This window comes from Rhinopithecus roxellana, chromosome 20, assembly GCF_007565055.1.
Source record: "Rhinopithecus roxellana isolate Shanxi Qingling chromosome 20, ASM756505v1, whole genome shotgun sequence".
Classification (NCBI taxonomy): domain Eukaryota; kingdom Metazoa; phylum Chordata; class Mammalia; order Primates; family Cercopithecidae; genus Rhinopithecus; species Rhinopithecus roxellana.
In genome coordinates this window covers 45335643-45355109 of record NC_044568.1, presented here as the reverse complement: position 1 = coordinate 45355109, position 19467 = coordinate 45335643, and positions in this window count along the sequence as shown.

The following is a 19467-nucleotide window of genomic DNA, read 5'->3' as shown; positions in this document are numbered from 1 at the left end:
TAACAAACTGATCACTGAAGAGAAACTTGTAACTCTGTGAGTTGCATTCACACAAGGCAATGCAGTTTCTCAGAAGGCTTCTTTCCAGTTTTAATCTGAGGATATTTCCATTTTCACCATAGGCCTCAATGAGCTCCCAAATATCACTCTGCAGAATCCGCGACAACAGTGTTAACAAACTGTTTCAAGAAGGGAAGGGTGGTACTCTGTGTGATGAAGTCACACATCAGAAAGCAATCTCTCAGAAAGCTTCTCTCTAGTTATCATGTGAGGATATTTCCTTTTTCACCGTGGCCCCTAAGGGATCCCAAATATCACTTTGTAGTTTCAAAGGAAAGAGTGTCAGCAAACTGTTGCCTGAGGTGTAAGTTGAAAGTCTGTGAGATGAACTCACTGATCAGAAAGAAGTTTCTCAGAAAGCTTCTTTCACGTTTTGAACTGATGAAATTTCCTTTGTCAGCGTAGGCCTCAATGCGATCCAAAGAAGCCCTTCTCAGGTTCCTCAAAACAGTGTTAATGGACTGCTCCACGAAACATAAGTGTAACTCTGTGAGATGAATTCACACATCACCAATCAGTTTCTCAGAAAGCTTCTTTCTAGTTTTCATCTGAGGATATTTCCTTTTTCACCGTAAGCTTCATTTCGCTATGAGGTATCTAATTGCAGATTTCCAGAAAACTGTGTTAACAAACTGATCACTGAAGAGAAATGTGTAACTCTCTGAGTTGAATTCACACATGGCAATGCAGTTTGTCAGAAGGCTTCTTTCCAGTTTTAATCTGAGGATATTTCCTTTATCACTATATCGCTTAATGAGCTCCCAAATTTCACTTTACAGAATCCACGACAACAGTGTTATCAAACTGTTCCAAGACGGAAAGTGTGGAACTCTGTGTGATGAAGCCACACATCGGAAAGCAATCTCTCAGAAAGCCTCTCTCGAGTTCTTATGTGAGGATACTTCTTTTGTCACCATGGGCCGCTAAGGGCTCGCAAATACCACTTTGCAGAATCCACGACAACAGTGTTAGCAAACTGTTCCAAGAAGATAAGTGTGGAAATCTGTGTGATGAAGTCACCCATCAGAAAGCATTCTCTCAGAAATCTTCCATCTAGTGTTTTTGTGAGGATATTTCCTTTTTCACCATGGGCCCCTATGGGCTCCGAAGTATCACCTTGCAGAGTCCACGCCAACTGTGTTAGCAAACTGTTCCAAGAAGGGAAGTGTGGAACTCTGTGTGATGAAATCACACATCAGAAAACAATCTCTCAGAAAGCTTGTCTCTAGATCTTATGTGAGGATATTTCCTTTTTCACCACGGGCCCCTATGGGCTCCCAAATATCACTTTGCAGTTTCCACGAAAAGAGTGTTAGCAAACTGCTTCCTGAGGTCCAGGTTGTAAGTCTGTGACATGAACTCACTGATCAGAAAGGAGTTTCTCAGAAAGCTTCTTTCACCTTTTGAGCTGATGAAATTTCCTTTATCAGCGTACGCCTCAATGCGATCCAAAAAAGCCCTTCTCAGATTCCTCAAAGACATTGCTAATGGACTACTCCAAGAAACATAAGTGTAACTCTGTGAGATGCATTCACACATCACCAAGAAGTTTCTCAGAAAGCTTCTTTCTAGTTTTCATTTGAGGATATTTCCTTGGTAACCACAAGCTTCATTGCGCTACGAAGTATCTATTTGCTGCTTTCCAGAAAACTGTGTTAACAAACTGATCACTGAAGAGAAACGTGTAACTCTGTGTGTTGCATTCACACATGGCAATGCAGTTTCTCAGAAGGCTTCTTTCCACTTTTAATCTGAGGATATTTCCTTTTTCACCATAGTCGTCAATGAGCCCCAAATATCACTTTGCAGAATCCTCGACATCAGTGTTAGCAAACTGTTCCAAGAAGGGAAGGGTGGAACTCTGTGCGATGAAGTCACATATCGGACAGCAATCTCTCAGAAAGCTTCTCTCTAGTTCTTATGTGAGGATACTTCTTTTTTCACCATGTGCCCCTATGGGCTCCCAAATATCACTTTGCAGAATCCACGACAACAGTGTTAGCAAACTGTTCCAAGAAGGGAAGTGTGGAACTCTTTGTGATGAAGTCACACATCAGAAAGCAATCTCTCAGAAAGCTTCTCTCTAGTTATTATGTGAGGATATTTCCATTTTCACCATGGGACCCTATGGGCTCCCAAATATCTCTTTGCAGTTTCCACGAAAAGAGTGTTAGCAAACTGCTTCCTGAGGCCTAAGTTTTAACTCTGTTAGATGAACTCACTGACCAGAAAGAAGTTTCTCAGAAAGCTTCTTTTATGTTTTGAACTGATGAAATTTTCTTTATCAACGTAGGCCTCAATGCGATCCAAAGAAGCCCTTCTCAGGTTCCTCAAAGACAGTGCTAATGGACTGCTCCCCGAAACATAAGTGTAACTCTGTGAGATGAATTCACACATCACCAAGAAGTTTCTTAGAAAGCTTTTCCTAGTTTTCATCTGAGGATATATCCTTTGTCACCGTAAGCTTCATTGTACTATGAAGTATCTATTTGCAGATTTCCAGAAAACTGTGTTAACAAACTGATCACTGAAGAAAAACGTGTAAATCTGTGGGTTTGCTTCACACATGGCAATGCAGTTTCTCAGAAGGCTTCTTTCCAGTTTTAATCTGAGGATATTTCCTTTTTCACCATACCCCTCAATGAGGACCCAAATATAAATTTGCAGAATCCACGACAACAGTGTTATCAAACTGTTCCAAGAAGGGTAAGGGGGAAGTTTTTGTGATGAAGTCACACATGAGAAAGCAATCTCCCAGAAAGCTTCTCTCTATTTATTATGTGAGAATACTTCCTTTTTGACCATGGGCCCCTATGGGCTCCCAAATATCACTTTGCAGAATCCTCGACAACAGTGTTAGCAAACTGTTCCAAGAAGGGAAGCGTGGAACTCTGTGTGCTGAAGTCACCTATCCGAAAGCAATCTCTCAGAAAGCTTCCCTCAGGTTCTTATGTGAGGATACTTCTTTTTTCACAATGCACCCCTAATGGCTCCCAAATATCAGTTTGCAGAATACACGACAACAGTGTTAGCAAACTGTTCCAAGAAGGGAAGGTGGAACTCTGTGTGATGAAGTCCCATATCAGAAAGCAATCTCTCAGAAAGCTTCTCTGTAGTTTTTATGTGAGGATACTTCCTTTTTCATTCTGGTACCCTATGGGCTCCCAAATATCACTTTGCAGAATCCACGACAACAGTGTTAGCAAACTGTTCCAAGAAGGTAAGTGTGGAACTCTGTGTGATGAAGTCACACTTCAGAAGGCAATCTCTCAGAAGGCTTCTCTCTAGTTATTGTGTGAGGATATTTCCTTTTTAACCATGGGTCCCTATGGGATCCCAAATATCACTTTTCAGAATGCACGAAAACAGTGTTAGCAAACTGTTCCTAGAAGGGATGGGTGGAACGCTGTGTGACGAATTCACATATATTGAAGCAATCTCTCAGAAAACCTCTCCACTTTTTATGTGAGGATACTTCCTTTCTCACCATGGGCCCCTATGGGCTCCCAAATATCACTTTGCACAATCCACGACATCAGTGTTAGCAAACTGTTCCAAGAGGGGAAGGGTGGAACTCTGTGTGATGAAGTCACACATCAGAAATCAATCTCTCAGATAGCTTCTCTCTAGTTCTTATGTGAGGATATTTCCTTTTCAAGATGGGCCCCCAAGGGCTCCCAAATATCACCTTGCAGTTTCCACGAAAAAAGTGTTAGCCAACTACTTCCATAGGTCTAAGTCGTAAATCAGTGAGATGAACTCACTGATCAGAGAGAAGTTTGTCAGAAAGCTTCTTTCACGTTTTGAACTGATGAAATTTCCTTTATCAGCGTCGACCTCAATGCGATCCAAAGAAGCCCTTCTCAGTTCCCTCAAAGACAGTGTTAATGGACTGCTCCACGAAACATAAGTGAAACTCTGTGAGATGAATTCGCACATCACCAAGAAGTTTCTGAGAAAGCTTCTTTCTAGTTTTCATCTTAGAATATTTCCTTTTTCACCGTAAGCTTCATTGTGCTATGAAGTATCTAATGCAGATTTCCAGAATACTGTGTTAATAAACTAATCACTGAAGAGAAACGTGTAACTCTGTGAGTTGCATTCAAACATGGCAATGCAGTTTCTCAGAAAGCTTCTCTCTAGTAATTATGTGAGGATATTTCCTTTTTCACCATAGCCCTCAATGAGCTCCCAAATGTAACTTTGCAGAAACCACGACAACAGTGTGATAAAACTGTTCCAAGAGGGGAAGGGTGGAACTCTGTGTGATGAAGTCACGTATCAGAAAGCAATCTCTCAGAAAGATTCTCTCTACTTATTATGTGAGGATATTTCATTTTTCACCATGGGCCCCTATGGGCTCCCAAATATCACTTTTCAGTTTCCACGAAAACAGTGTTCGCAAACTGCTTCCTGTGGTCTAAGTTGTAAGTCTGTGAGATGAACTCACTGATCAGAAAGAAGTTTCTCAGAAAGCTTCCTTCACGTTTTGAACTGATGAAATTTCCTTTATCAGCATAGGCCCCAAAGTGAACCAAAGAAGCCCTTCTCAGTTTCCTCAAAGTCAGTGTTAATGGACTGCTCGACGATACAAAAGTGTAACTCTGTGAGATGAATTCACACATCACCAAGAAGTTTCTAAGAAAGCTTCTTTCTAGTTTTCTTCTATGGATATTTCCTTTGTCACCGTAAGGTTCATTGCGCTATGAAGTATCTAATTGCAGATTTCCAGTAAACTGTGTTAACACACTGATCACTGAAGAGAAACGTGTAACTCTGTGAGTTGCATTCACACATGGCAATGCAGTTTCTCAGAAATCTTCTCTCTAATTATTATGTGAGGATATTTCCTTTTTCACCATAGCCCTCAATGAGCTCCCAAATATCACTTTGCAGAATTCACGACAACAGTGTTAGCAAAGTGTTCCAAGAAGGGAAGGATGGAACACTGTGTGATGAAATCACATATCCGAAAGCAATCTCTCTGAAAGCTTCTTTCTACTTTTTATGTGAATATACTTCCTTTTTCACCCTGGGCCCCTATCGGCTCCCAAATATCTCTTTGCAGAATCCACGACAACAGTGTTAGCAAACGGTTCCAAGAAGGGAAGGGTGGAACTCAGTGTGGTGAAGTCACATAACCGAAAGCAATATCTCAGAAAGCTTTTCTGTGGTTCTTATGTGAGGATAGCTCCTGTTTCACCATGGGCCCCTATTGGCAACCTAATATCACTTTGCAGAATCCACGACAACAGTGTTAGCAAACTGTTCCAATAAGGAAAGGGTGGAACTCTGTGTGATGAAGTCACACATCAGAAAGCAATCTTTCAGAAAGCTTCTCTCTAGTTATTATATGAGGATATTTCCTTTTTCACCATAGGCCCGCATGGGCTCCCAAATATCAATTTGCAGTTTCCACGGAAAGAGTGTTAGCAAACTGCTTCCTGAGTTCTAAGTTGGAAGTCTGTGAGATGAACTCACTGATCAGATAGAAGTTTCTCAGAAAGCTTCTTTCACGTTTTGAATTGATGAAATTACCTTTATCTGCATAGGCCTCAATGCGATCCAAAGAAGGCCTTCTCAGATTCCTCAAAGACAGTGTTAGTGGACTGCTCCACGAAACAAAAGTGTAACTTTGTGAGATGAATTCACACATCACCAAGAAGTTTCTAAGAAAGCATCTTCGTAGTTTTCATCTGAGGACATTTCCTTTGTCACCGTAAGTTTCATTGTGCTATAAAGTATCTAATTGCAGATTTCCAGAAATCTGTGTTAACAAACTGATCACTGTAGAGAAACGTGTCACTCTGTGAGTTGCATTCACACATGGCAATGCAGTTTTTCCGAAGGCTTCTTTCCAGTTTTAATCTGAGGATATTTCCTTTTTCACCATAGCCCTCAATGAGTTCCCAAATATCACTTTGCAGAATCCACGACAACCGTGTTTGCAAACTGTTCCAAGAAGGGAAGGGTGGAAATCTGTGTGATGAAGGCAGATATCTGAAAGCAATCTCTCAGAAAGCTTTTCTCTGGTTTTTATTTGAGAATAGCTCCTGTTTCACCATGGGCCCCTAATGGCTCCCAAATATCACTTTGCATAATCCACGACAACAGTGTTAGCAAACTGTTCCAAGAAGGGAAGGGTGGAACTCTGTGTGATGGAGTCACACATCAGAAGGCAATCTCTCAGAAAGCTTCTCACTAGTTTTTATGTGAGGATACTTCCTTCTTCACCCTGGGCCCCTATGGGCTCCTAAATATCACTTTGCAGAATCCACGACAACAGTGTGAGCAAACTGTTCCAAGAAGGGAAGGGTGGAACTCTGTGTGATGAAGCCACACATCAGAAAGCAATCTCTCAGAAAGCTTCTCTCTAGTTATTATGTGAGGATACTTCCTTTTTGAACATGGCTCCTTATTACCTCCCAGATATCACTTTGCAGAATGCACGACAACAGTATTAACAAACTGTTCCAAGAAGGGAAGGGTGGAAATCTGTGTGATGAAGTCACACTTCAGAAAGCAATAGTCACAACGCTTCTCTCTAGTTTTTACGTGAGGATATTTCCTTTTTCACCATGGGCCACTATGGGCTCCCAAATATCACTTTGCAGTCTCCACCAAAAGAGTGTTAGCAAACTGCTTCCTGAGGTCTAAGTTGTAAGTCTGTGAGATGAACTCACGGATCAGAAAGAAGTTTCTCAGAAAGCTTCTTTCACGTTTTGAACTGATGAAATTTCCTTTATGAGCGTAGGCCTCAATGTGATCCAAAAAAGCCCTTCTCAGGTTCCTCAAAGACAGTGATAATGGACTGCTCCACGAAACATAAGTGTAACTCTGTGAAATGAATTCACACATCACCAAGAAGTTTCTAAAAAAGCCTCTTTCTAGTTCCCATCTGAGGATATTTCCTTTGTCACCGTAAGCTTCCTTGCGCTATGAAGTATCTAATCGCAGATTTCCAGAAAACTGTGTTAACAAACTGATCACTGAAGAGAAACGTGTAACTCTGGGCATTGCATTCACACATGGCAATGCAGTTTCTCAGAAGGCTTCTTTCCAGTTTTAATCTGAGGATATTTCCTTTTTCACCATAGCCCTCAATGAGCTCCCAAATATCACTTTGCAGAATCCACGAAAACAGTGTTAGCAAACTGTTCCAAGTAGGGAAGGGTGGAACTCTGTGTGATGAAGTCACATATCGGAAAGCAATCGCTCAGAAAGCTTCTCCCTAGTTATTATGTGAGGCAACTTCGTATTTCACCATGGGCCCTAAGGGCTCTCAAATATCACTTTGCAGAATCCACGACAATAGTGTTAGCAAACTGTTCCAAGAAGGGAAGTGTGGAACCCTGTGTGATGAAGTCACACATCAGAAAGCAATCTCTCAGAAAGCTTCTCTCTAATTATTATGTGAGGATATTTCCTTTTTCACCATGGACCCCTATGGGCTTACAAATATCACTTTGTACTTTTCACGAAAAGAGTGTTAGCAAACAGCTTCCTGAGGTCTAAGGTGTAAGTCTGTGAGATGAGCTCACTGATCAGAAAGAAGTTTCTCAGAAAGCTTCTTTCACGATTTGAACTGATGACATTTCCTTTATCAGCGTAGGCGTCAATGCGATCCAAAGAAGCCCTTCTCAGGTTCCTCAAAGACAGTGATAATGGACTCCTCCACGAAACATAAGTGTAGCTCTGTGAGGTGAATTCACACATCACCAAGAAGTTTCTATGAAAGCTTCTTTCTAGTTTTCATCTGAAGATATTTCCTTTGTCACGATAAGCTTCATTGCGCTATGAAGTATCTAATTGCAGATTTCCCGAAAACTGTGCTACCAAACTGATCACTGAAGAGAAACGTGTAACTCTGTGTGTTGCATTCACACATGGCAATGCAGTTTCTCAGAAGGCTTCTTTCCAGTTTTAATCTGAGGATATTTTCTTTTTCACCATAGCCCTCAATGAGCTCCCAAATATCACTTTGCAGAATCCACGACAACAGTGTTAGCAAACTGTTCCAAGAAGGGAAAAGTGGAACTCTCTGTGATGAAGTCACAATCAGAGAGCAATCTCTCAGAAAGGTTCTCTCTATTTATTATGTGAGGATACTTACTTTCCCACCGTTGGACTTATGGGCTCACAAATATCAGTTTGCAGAATCCACGACAACAGTGTTAGCAAACTGTTCCAAGAAGGGAAGGGTGGAACTCTGTGTGATGAAGTCACACATCAGAAAGCAATCTCTCAGAAAGCTTCTCTCTAGTTATTATGTGAGGATATTTCCTTTTTTACCATGGGCCCCTATGGGCTCTTAAATATCAGTTTGCTGTTTCCAGAAAAAGAGAGTAAACAAGCTGCTTCCTGAAGTCTAAGATGTAAGTCTGTGAGATGAACTCACTGATCAGGAAGAAGTTACTCAGAAAGCTTCTTTCACGTTTTGAACTGATGAAATTTCCTTTATTAGCATAGGCTTGAATGCGACCTATAGAAGCCCTTCTCAGGTTCCTCGAAGACAGTGTGAATGGACTGCTCCACGAAACATAAGTGTAACTCTGTGAGATGAATCCACACAGCACCAAGAAGTTTCTAAAAAGCTTCTTTTTAGTTTTCATCAGAGTATATTTCATTTGCCATGGTAAGGTTCATTCCTCTACGAAGAATCTCATTGCAGATTTCCAGAAAACTGTATTAACAAAGTGATCACTGTAGAGAAACGTGTAAGTCTGTGAGTTGCATTGACACTTGGCAATGCAGTTTCTCAGAAGGCTTCTTTCCAGTTTTAATCTGAGAATAATTCCTTTTTCAGCATAGCCCTCAAAGAGCTCCCAAATATCACTTTGCAGAATCCACGACAACAGTGTTAGCAAACTCTTCCAAGAAGGGAAGGGTGGAACTCTGTGTGATGAAGTCACACATCAGAAAGCAATCTCTCAGAAAACTTCTCTCTAGTATTTATGTGAGGATACTTCCTTTTTCACTTTCGGCCTCTATTGGCTCCCAAATATCACTTTGCAGAATGCACGAAAAGGGTGTTAGCAAACTGCTTCCTGAGGCCTAAGTTGAAAGTCTGTGAGATGAACTCACTGATCTGAGAGACGTTTCGGAGAAAGTTTCTTTCTCGTTTTGAACTCATGAAATTTCCTTTATCAGCGTAGGCCTCAATGCGATCCAAAGAAGCCCTTCTCAGGTTCCTCAAAGACAGTGTGAATGGACTGCTCCATGAAACATAAGTGTAACTCTGTGAGGTGAATTCACACATCACCAAGAAGTTTCTAAGAAGGCTTATTTCTAGTTTTAATCTGAGGATATTTCCTTTCTCACCGTAAGCTTCATTGCACTATGAAGTATCTCATTGCAAATTTCCAGAAAACTGTGTTAACAAACTGATCACTGAGGAGCAACGTGCAACTCCGTGAGTTGCATTCACACATGGCAATATAGTTTCTCAGAAGGCTTCTTTCCAGTTTTAATCTCAGGATATTTCCTTTTTCAACATAGCCCTCAATGAGCTCCCAAATATCACTTTGCAGAATCCACGACAACAGTGTTAGCAAACTGTTCCAAGAAGGGAAGGGTGGAACTCTGTGTGATGAAGTCACATATCGTAAAGGAATCTCTCAGAAAGCTTCTCTCTATTTATTATGTGAGGTTACTTCCTTTTTCACCATTGGCCCCTATGGGCTAACAAATATCACTTTGCAGAATCCACGACAACATTGTTAGCAAACTGTTCCAAGAAGGGAAGGGTGGAACTCTCTGTGATGAAGTCACACATCACAGCAATCTCTCAGAAATCTTCTCTCTAGTTTTTATGTGAGGATATTTCTTTTTTCACCATGGGCCCCTATGGGCTCCCAAATATCACTTTGGAGTTTCCCCGAAAAGAGTGTTACCAACCTGCTTCCTGAGTTCTAAGATGTAAGTCTGTGAGATGAATTCACTGATTAGAAAGAAGTTTCTCAGAAAGCTGCTTTCACATTGTGATCTGATGAAATGTCCTTCATCACCATAGTACTCTAAGCGATCCGAATAAGCCCTTCTCAGGTTCCTCAAAGACAGTGTTAATGGACTGCTCCACGAAATATAAGTGTAACTCTGTGAGATGAATTCACACATCACCAAGAAGTTTCTAACAAACTTCTTTCTAGTTTTCTTCTGAGGATATTTCCTTTGTCACTGTAAGCTTCTTTGTGCTATGAAGTATCTACTTGCAGATTTCCAGAAAATTGTGTTAACAAACTGATCACTGAAGAGAAACATGTATCTCTGTGAGTTGCATTCACACATGGCAATGCAGTTTCTCAGAAGGCTTCCTTCCAGTTATAACCTGAGGATATCTCCGTTTTCACCGTAGCCCTCAATGGGCTCCCAAATATCACTTTGCAGAATCCACGACAACAGTGTTAGCAAACTGTTCCAAGAAGGGAAGGGTGAAACCATGTGTGATGAAGTCACATATCCGAAAGCAATCTCTCAGAAAGCTTCTCTCTAGTGTTTATGTGAGGATACTTCCTTTTTCACCGTGGGCCCCAATCGCTCCGAAATATCATTTTGCAGAATCCACGACAACAGTGTTAGCAAACTGTTCAAAGAAGGGAAGGGTGGAACCATGTGTGATGAAAACACACATCAGAAAGCAATCTCTCAGAAAGCTTCTCTCTGGTTATTATGTGAGGATATTTCCTTTTTCAACATGGACCCCTATGGGCTCCCAAATATCACTTTGGAGAATCCACGAAAACAGTGATAGAAAACTGTTCCGAGACGGGAAGGGTGGTACTCTGTGTGATGAAGTCACACATCTGAAAGCAATCTCTCTGACAGCTTCTCTCTAGCTATGATCTGAGGATATTTCCTTTTTCATCATAGGCCCTTATGGGCTCCCAAAGATCACTTTGCAGATTCCACGAAAAGAGTGTTAGCAATCTGCTTCCTGAGGTCTAAGTTTTAACTCTGTGAGACGAACTTACTGATCAGAAAGAAGTTTCTCAGAAAGCTTCTTTCACGTTTTGAACTGATGAAATTTCCTTTATCACCGTAGGCCTCAATGCGATCCAAAGAAGCCCTTCTCAGGTTCCTCAAAGACAGTGAGAATGGACTTTTCCACGAAACATAAGTGTAACTCTGTGACATGAATTCACACATTACCAGGAAGTTTCAAAGAAAGCATCTTTCTAGTTTTCATCTGAGATTATTTCCTTTGTCACCGTAAGCTTCATTGCACTATGAAGTATCTAATTGCAGATTTCCATATAACTGTGTTAACAAACTGATCACTGAAGAGAAACGTGTAACTCAGTGAGTTGCATTCACTTATGGCAATGCAGTTTCTCAGAAGGCTTCTTTCCAGTTTTAATCTGAGGATATTTCCTTTTTCAACATAGCCCTCAATGGGCTCCCAAATATCACTTTGCAGAATCCACGACAACAGTGTGAGCAAACTGTTCCAAGAAGGGAAGGGTTTAACCATGTGTGATGAAGTCACACATCAGAAGGCAATCTCTGAGAAAGCTTCTCACTAATTTTTATGTGAGGATACTTCCTTCTTCACCCTGGGCCCCTATGGGCTCCCAAATAACACTTTTCAGAATCCACGACAGGAGTGTTAGCAAACTGTTCCAAGAAGGGTAGGCTGAATCTCTGTGTGATGAAGCCACACATAGGAAAGCAATCTCTCAGAAAGCTTCTCTCTACTTATAATGTGAGGATATTTCCTTTTTCATCATGGGCCCCTATGGGTTCCCAAATATCACTTTGCAGAATCCACGACAAGAGTTTTAGCAAACTGTTCGAAGAAGGGAAGTTTGGACCTCTGTGTGATGAAGTCACATGTCTTAAAGCAATCTCTCAGAAAGCTTCTTTCTAGTTATTATGTGAGGATACTTCCTTCTTCACCCTGGGCCCGTATGGGCTCCCAAATATCACTTTGCAGAATCCACGACAACAGTGTGAACAAACTGTTCCAAGAAGGGAAGGGTGTAACTCTGTGTGATGAAGCCACACATCAGAAAGCAATCTCTCAGAAAGCTTCTCTCTAGTTATTTAAGAGGATACTTCCCTTTTGACCATGGGTCCCTATTAGCTCCCAGAGATCACTTTGCAGAATGCACGACAACAGTTATAGCAAACTGTTCCAAGAAGGGAAGGGTGGATATCTGTGTGATGAAGTCACACTTCAGAAAACAATAGTCAGACAGCTTCTCTCTAGTTATTACGTGAGAATATTTCCTTTTTCACCATGGGCCCCTATGGGCTCCCAACTATCACTTTGCAGTTTCCACCAAAAGAGTGTTATCAAACTGCTTCCTGAGGTCTAAGTTGTAAGTCTGTGAGATGAATTCACTGATCAGAAAGAAGTTTCTCAGAAAGCGTCTTTCACGTTTTGAACTGATGAAATTTCCTTTATGAGCGTAGGTCTCAATGCGATGCAAAGAAGCCCTTCTCAGGTTCCTCAAAGGCAGTGTTAATGGACTGCTCCACGAAACATAAGTGTAATTGTGAGATGAATTCACACATCACCAAGAAGTTTCTAAGAAAGCTTCTTTCTAATTTTCATCTGAGGATATTTTCTTTGTCACCGTAAGCTTCCTTGCGCTATGAAGTATGTAATTGCAGATTTCCTGAAAACTGTGTTAACAAACTGATCACTGAAGAGAAACGTGTAACTCTGTGAGTTGCATTCACAAATGGCAATGCAGTTTCTCAGAAGGCTTCTTTCCAGTTTTAATCTGAGGATATTTCCTTTTTCACCATAACCCTCAATGAGCTCCCAAATACACTTTGCATTGTCCACGACAGCAGTGTTAGTAAACTGTTTCAAGAAGGGAAGGGTGGAACTCAGTGTGATGAAGTCACACATAAGAAAGCAATCTCTCAGAAAGCTTCTCTCTAATTTTGAGGTGAGGATACTTCCTTTTTCACCCTAGGTACCTAAGGCCTCCCAAATATCACTTTGCAGAATCCACGACAACAGTATTAGCAAACTGTTCCAAGAAGGGAAAGTTGGAACTCGGTGTGATGAAGTCTCACATCAGAAAGCAATCTCTCAGAAACCTTCTCTCTAGTTTTTATGGGAGGACACTTCCTTTTTCACCCTGGGCCCCTATGGGCTCCCAAATATCACTCATCAGAATCCACGACAACAGTGTTAGCAAACTGTTCCAAAAAGGGTAGGGTGAAACTCTGTGGGATGAAGTCACACATAGGAAAGCAATCTCTCAGAAAGCTTCTCTCTAGTTATTATGTGAGGGAATTTCCTTTTTCACCATGGGCCCCTAGGGGCTCCCAAATATCACTTTGCAGTTTCCACGAAAAGAGTGTTGGCAAACTGCTTCCTGAGCTCTAAGTTGTAACTCTGTGAGATGAACTCACTGATCAGAAAGAAGTTTCTGAGAAAGCTTCTTTCACGTTTTGAACTGATGAAATTTCCTTTTTCAGCATAGGCCTCAATGTAATCCAAAGAAGCCCTTCTCAGGTTCCTCAAAGACATTGTTAATGGACATCTCTATTAAACATAATTGTACCTCTGTGAGATGAATTCACACATCACTAAGAAGTTTCTTAGAAAGCTTCTTTCTAGTTTTCATCTGAGGATATTTCCATTGTCACCGTAATCTTCATTGCGCTGTTTAGTATCTAATTACAGATTTCCAGAAAACTGTGTTAACAAACTGATCACTGAAGAGAAATGTGTAACTCCGTGGGTTGCATTCACACATGGCAATGCAGTTTCTCAGAAGGCTTCTTTCCAGTTTTAATCTGAGGATATTTCCTTTTTCACAATAGCCCTCAATGAGATCCCAAACATCACTTTGCAGAATCCACGACAACAGTGTCAGCAAACTGTTCCAAGAAGGGAAGTGTGGAACTCTGTGTGATGAAGTCACACATCAGAAAGCAATCTTGCAGAAAGCTTCTCTCTAGTTATTATGTGAGGATATTTTCTTTTTCACCTTGGGCCCCTATGGGCTCCCAAATATCACTTTGCAGTTTCCACGAAAAGAGTGTTAGGAAACTGCTTACTGAGGTCTAATTGTAAGTCTGTGAGATGAACTCACTAATGAGAAAGAAGTTTCTCGGAAAGCGTCTTTCACGTTGTGAACTGATGAAATTTCCTTTAACAGCGTAGGCCTCAATGCGATCCAAAGAAGCCCTTCTCAGGTTCCTCAAAGACAGAGTTAAAGGACTGCTCCACGAAACATAAGTGTAACTCTGTGAGAGGAATTCATACATCACCAAGAAGTTTCTAGGAAAGCTTCTTTCTATTTTTCATCTGAGGATATTTCCTTTGTCACTGTAATCTTCAATGCGCTATGAAGTATCTCATTGCAGATTTCCAAAAAACTGTGTTAACAAACCGAGCACTTATAAGTACCGCGCGCTAACCGATTGCGCCACTGGAGCCAGGAAGGCTCCAGTGGATAGGAAGAATCAATATCGTGAAAATGGCCATACTCCCCAAGGTTATTTATAGATTCAATGCCATCCCCATCAAGCTACCAATGAGTTTCTTCACAGAATTGGAAAAAACTGCTTTAAAGTTCATATGGAACCAAAAAAGAGCCCGTATTGCCAAGACAATCCTAAGTCAAAAGGACAAAGCTGGAGGCGTCACGCTACCTGACTTCAAACTATACTACAAGGCTACAGTAACCAAAACAGCATGGTACTGGTACCAAAACAGAGCTATAGACCAATGGAACAGAACAGAGTCCTCAGAAATAATACCGCACATCTACAGCCATCTGATCTTTGACAAACCTGAGAGAAACAAGAAATGGGGAAAGGATTCCGTATTTAATAAATGGTGCTGGGAAAATTGGCTAGCCATAAGTAGAAAGCTGAAACTGGATCCTTTCCTTACCCCTTATACGAAGATTAATTCAAGATGGATTAGAGACTTAAATGTTAGACCTAATACCATAAAAACCCTAGAAGAAAATCTAGGTAGTACCATTCAGGACATAGGCATGGGCAAGGACTTCATGTCTAAAACACCAAAAGCAACGGCAGCAAAAGCAAAAATTGACAAATGGGATTTAATTAAACTAAAGAGCTTTTGCACAGCAAAAGAAACTACCATCAGAGTGAATAGGCAACCTACAGAATGGGAGAAAATTTTTGCAACCTACTCATCTGACAAAGGGCTAATATCCAGAATCTACAAAGAACTCAAACAAATATACGAGAAAAAAACAAACAACCCCATCAAAAAGTGGGAAAGGATATGAACAGACATTTCTCAAAAGAAGATATTCATACAGCCAACAGACACATGAAAAAATGCTCATCGTCACTCGCCATCAGAGAAATGCAAATCAAAACCACAATGAGATACCATCTCACTCCAGTTAGAATGGCAATCATTAAGAAGTCAGGAAACAACAGGTGTTGGAGAGGATGTGGAGAAATAGGAACACTTTTACACTGTTGGTGGGATTGTAAACTCGTTCAACCATTATGGAAAACAGTATGGCAATTCCTCAAGGATCTAGAACTAGATGTACCATATGACCCAGCCATCCCACTACTGGGTATATACCCAAAGGATTATAAATTATTCTACTACAAAGACACATGCACACGTATGTTTATTGCGGCACTATTCACAATAGCAAAGACTTGGAATCAACCCAAATGTCCATCTGTGACAGACTGGATTAAGAAAATGTGGCACATATACACCATGGAATACTATGCAGCCATAAAAAAGGATGAGTTTGCGTCCTTTGTGGGGACATGGATGCAGCTGGAAACCATCATTCTTAGCAAACTATCACAAGAAGAGAAAACCAAACACCGCATGTTCTCACTCATAGGTGGGAACTGAACAATGAGATCACTTGGACTCGGGAAGGGGAACATCACGCACTGGGGCCTATCATGGGGAGGGGGGAGGTGGGAGGAGGGAGGGATTGCATTGGGGAGTTATACATGATATAAATGATGAATTGATGGGTGCTGACGAGTTGATGGGTGCAGCACACCAACATGGCATAAGTATACATATGTAACAAACCTGCACGTTATGCACATGTACCCTAGAACTTAAAGTATAATAAAAAAAAAGAAAAATTATATTATTAAAAAAAAATAAAAAAAATAAAATAAACATTTGTTTAATGAATAAATTTAGCCTAGTAATATTTTGATAACTTGCCAATTTATTATAATACATCTAAAAACAGCAATTTTGTATTCTCTCCCTTTCTGACCCTCACACTACTGTATAATTTTTTATTTTCAGGTAGGATAATAAAAAAAAAAAAAAAAAAAAAAACGATCACTGAAGAGAAAAGTGTAACTCTGGGAGTTGCATTCACACATGGCAATGCAGTTTCTCAGAAGGCTTCTTTCCAGTTTTAATCTGAGGATATTTCCTTTTTCACCATAGCTCTCAATGAGCTCCGAAATATCACTTTGCAGAATCCATGACAACAGTGTTAGCAACCTGTTATAAGAAGGGAAGGGTTGAACTCTGTGTGGTGAAGTCACATATACGAAAGGAATCTCTCAGAAATCTTCTCTCTAGTTTTCATGTGAGGATACTTCCTTTTACACCATTGGCCCCTATTGTCTCCCAAATACACCTTGCAGAATCCACCACAACAGTGTTAGAAAACTGTTCCAAGAAGGAACGGGTGGAACTCGGTGTGATGAAGTCACATATCAGAAAGCAATCTTGCAGAAAGCTTCTCTCTAGTTATGATGTGAGGATACTACCTTTTACACCATGGGCCCCTATGGGCTCCCAAATATCACTTTGCAGTTTCCAAGAAAAGAGTATTAGCAAACTGCTTCCTAAGATCTGAGTTGTAAGTCTGTGAGATGAACTCACGGATCAGAAAGAAGTTTCTCAGAAAGCTTCTATCACGTTCTGAACTGATGAAATTTCCTTTATCAGCGTAGGCATCAATGAGATCCAAAGAAGCCCTTCTCAGGTTCCTCAAAGACAGTGTTAATGGACTGCTCCATGAAACATGAGTGTAACTCTGTGAGATGAATTCACACATCACCAAGAAGTTTCTCAGAAAGCTTCCTTCTAGTTTTCATCTGAGGATATTTCCTTTGTCACCGTAAGCTTCTTTGCGCTATCAAGTATCTAATTGCAGTTTTCCAGAAAACTGTGTTAACAAACTGATCACTGAAGAGAAATGTGTAACTCCGTGGGTTGCATTCACACATGGCAATGCAGTTTCTCAGAAGGCTTCTTTCCAGTTTTAATCTGAGGATATTTCCTTTTTCACAATAGCCCTCAATGAGATCCCAAACATCACTTTGCAGAATCAACGACAACAGTGTTAGCAAAGTGTTCCAAGAAGGGAAGTGTGGAACTCTGTGTGATGAAGTCACATATCAGAAAGCAATCTCTCAGAAACCTTCTCTCTAGTTATTATGTGAGGATATTTCCATTTTCACCATGGGCCCCTGGGGGCTCCCAAATATCACTTTGCACTTTCCACGAAAAGAGTGTTAGCAAACTGCTTCCTGAGGTCTAAGTTGTAAGTCTGTGAGATGAACTCACTGATCAGAAAGAAGTTTCTTTTTTTTTTGTTTTTTCTTTTGAGACGGAGTCTCGCTGTGTCGCCCAGGCTGGAGTGCAGTGGTGCCATCTCGGCTCACTGCAAGCTCCGCCTCCCGGGTTCCCGCCATTCTCCCGCCTCAGCCTCCGAGGAGCTGGGACTACAGGCGCCCGCCATCACGCCTGGCTAGTTTTTTGTATTTTTAGTAGAGATGGGGTTTCACCGTGTTAGCCAGGAGGGTCTCGATCTCCTGATCTCGTGATCCACCCGCCTCGGCCTCCCAAAGTGCTGGGATTACAGGCTTGAGCCACCGCCCCCGGCCCAGAAAGAAGTTTCTTAAAAAGCTTCTTTCACGTTTTGAAATGATGAAATTTCCTTTATCAGCATAGGACTCAATGCGATCCAAAGAAGCCCTTCTCAGGTTCCCCAAAGACAGTGTTAATGGACTCCTCCACGAAACGTAAGTGTAACCCTGTGAGAGAAATTCACAAATCACCAAGAAGTTTCTAGGAAAGCTTCTTTATACTTTATCTGAGGATATTTCCTTTCTCACCGTAAGCTTCATTGCGCTATGAAGATATAATGCATATTTCCAGAAAACTGTGTTAACAAACTGATCACTAAAGAGAAAGGTGTATCTCTTGAGTTGCATCACACATGGCAATGCAGTTTCTCAGAAGCTTCTTTCCAGTTTTTATCTGGGATATTTCCTTTTTCCACCTAGTCCTCAATGAGCTCCAAAATTCACTTTGCAAATCCACGACTACAGCGTTAGAAAACTCTTGTAAGATTTCGGCTGTGCAAGATGGCCGAATAGGAACAGCTCCAGTCTCAACTGCCAGCGCGAGTGACACAGAAGACCGGTGATTTCTGCATTTTCAACCGAGGTACTGGGGTCATCTCACTAGGGAGTGCCGGACAATCGGTGCTGGTCAGCTGCTGCAGCCTGACCAGCGAGAGCTGAAGCAGGGCGAGGCATCGCCTCACCTGGAAGTGCAAGGGGGAAGGGAATCCGTTTTCCTAGCCAGGGGAACTGAGACACACAACACCTGGAAAATCGGGTAACTCCCACCCCAATACTGGCTTTAAGCAAAGAGGCACACCAGGAAAAATATCCCACACCTGGCCGGGAGGGTCCCATACCCACGGAGCCTCCCTCACTGCTAACACAGCAGTCTGCCGCGATCTATCCGCAAGGCAGCAGCGAGGCTGGGGGAGGGGCGCCCGCCATTGCTGAGGCTTAAAAGTAGGTAAACAAAGCCGCTGGGAAGCTCGAATTGGGTGGAGCTCACAGCAGCGCAAGGAAGCCTGCCTGCTCTGTAGACTCCACCTCTGGGAACAGCGCACAGCTGAAGGCCAACAGGGGAAACAGCGGGGGCCGGTGCAGACGCGAACGACTCTGTCTGACAGCTTTGGGGAGAGCTGTGGATCTCCCAACTCGGAGGTTGAGATCTGAGAACGGACAGACTGCCTGCTCAAGTGGGTCCCTGACCCCTGAGTAGCCTAGCTGGGAGAAATCCCCACTAGGGGCAGTCTGACACCCCACACCTCACAGGGTGGAGTACACCAGTGAGAGGAAACTTCCAAAGGAAGAATCAGACAGGTACACTCGCTGTTCAGCAATATTCTATCTTCGGCAAACTCTGCTGCTGATACCCAGGCAAACAGGGTCTGGAGTGGACCTCAAGCAATCTCCAACAGACTAACAGACAGTCCTTCTGACTGTCAGAAGGAAAACTATCAAACAGGAAGCACACCTATACCAAAACCCCATCAGTACGTCACCATCATCAAAGACCAGAGACAGATAAAACCACAAAGATGGGGAAGAAGCAGGGCAGAAAAGCTGGAAATTCAAAATATAAGAGCGCATCTCCCCCTGCAA